The sequence below is a fragment of the Austrofundulus limnaeus genome, unplaced genomic scaffold (genome assembly GCF_001266775.1).
Source record: "Austrofundulus limnaeus strain Quisiro unplaced genomic scaffold, Austrofundulus_limnaeus-1.0 Scaffold539, whole genome shotgun sequence".
Lineage (NCBI taxonomy): Eukaryota > Metazoa > Chordata > Actinopteri > Cyprinodontiformes > Rivulidae > Austrofundulus > Austrofundulus limnaeus.
In genome coordinates, this window is record NW_013952941.1 from 54630 (window position 1) to 56305 (window position 1676).

A 1676-nucleotide genomic window follows, 5' to 3' on the forward strand; every position below is an offset into this window, starting at 1 on the left:
CCCTTAGAAAAATGGAAATTCTTTTGAAAATAAAACAAAAATCTCTGAGCTAAAATTTTGTTTTCAAAAATAAACAGCATCACACCTCCAACCTCGACATGCATTTTTTGTTCTAAAAGCCTCAACTAAAGATTCAATTGTTCACCTTTCCTGGAACTTTTAAACAATTAAATTACCCCCACCACCACAAACTCACGTTAATGGTAAAACAATGTGTTATGTTTTATTTTTTTTATTTTTTATTTTTTTACCAGAAGCTGCTCTTCACATTTGTGACAAGTGCTGTTTTGTTTAGAGGGCTTCAGTGCTTTGTTGAGTAGCTAGTCCCATGGCTAACCGTATTCCATAAAGTCTGCACTAWACTTACGTGTTTTTGGCAAATTTTCGTAATTTTTGTCTTCAGCTTTTCATTTAACAAGTTTCCACTTCTCAAACTTTTTCTAGCAGCTGGCTAAGGTTTTTCATCTATGTATTAAAAAAGGTTGTTAAACATCTAGGTCTGATTGGATTTTGCCAMCTTGAGAGTTTCCAGCAGACATTRAGGCAGAGGGAAAATTGTTGTTGTCTGCCTGTCCCTTTTGTTCCCAAACAACTGATTAGAGAATCTGGATCTACCCTGGCAACGGCCTTGGATCTGTTGGAAAAATCCTTCCTGGTTGGAACATGTTGACACGGCTTCCCACCCCCACTCCCCCGTCCCTCGCTTCCTCCTCCTCTCCCCTCCCTTACCCGTACGATCTGACTCCTGAGGAAGCTGAGGGCCCACAGAATGAACAATTGACCATCAATATTCTGAATTTTGGCTGCGCTGGCCTTGGGGACTGGATTTTTCGGCCCCCTTAAAACTCACTTACTCCTCTGGCTAATAATCTTGCTCTATGCAGAGGTTTTTTAATAAACACCAAAGTGTGTCACAGTGTTGATATAATATGATGTTTCTGCTTTTTCCTCATTTTCCCTTTTGTGTTTTTTAGTTTTTCTGTTTTCTGTTTGTCTAAAGGTAGCGCAACTGTGTTTTGCTGCATGACCTGTCTTAACTGCCCCTCCCCCTTCCTTGAATGTACAGTACCTTGTGAATTTATTTCTGTGAAAGGCGCTATTTAAATAAAACTTCACTTACTTACTTTTTTTAGGTGGCACACTACTGCTACTGGTGGTAAGAAAGTGTACTACAACTCAGTCAAGTGAAAACCAATGATGTCCAGTGGCCCTCGGCCCACAACAGAAAAACTGATTTTTCTTTTGAGGCTCTCAGTGTGGCGATTGCAGTCCAAGGGTTGCATGTATAATGTACACATAATACTACCAAGGTCATCTTAAATATTTTGACTAAAAGAGTAAGAAGTTTTTRCTCAGACATTCTGGGCTCTGACAAGAAACAAAGTTTTAACTCTTTAGTCAGGACTGGGCACTAAAGTGGTATAGTGTTGATTCACTAAATTACACAATTAAGAARATTTGTCCCCAGCATCTTTCATCAGTAGTTAACATCTTGGTCCTGGCCCTTCCAACAGGGCCTATTAGCCAATAATCTTTTTATTCAATCTGTTTTTGCGCTTTGCACCAGCACAAACAACACAGTAAAAGAACCGCAACAGAAGTCTTAATGTAAAWCTAATGGTTCACATATTTCCATTTTAGAAAAGCCCTTTGAAAGCATCAGGGGTCTCGTCATA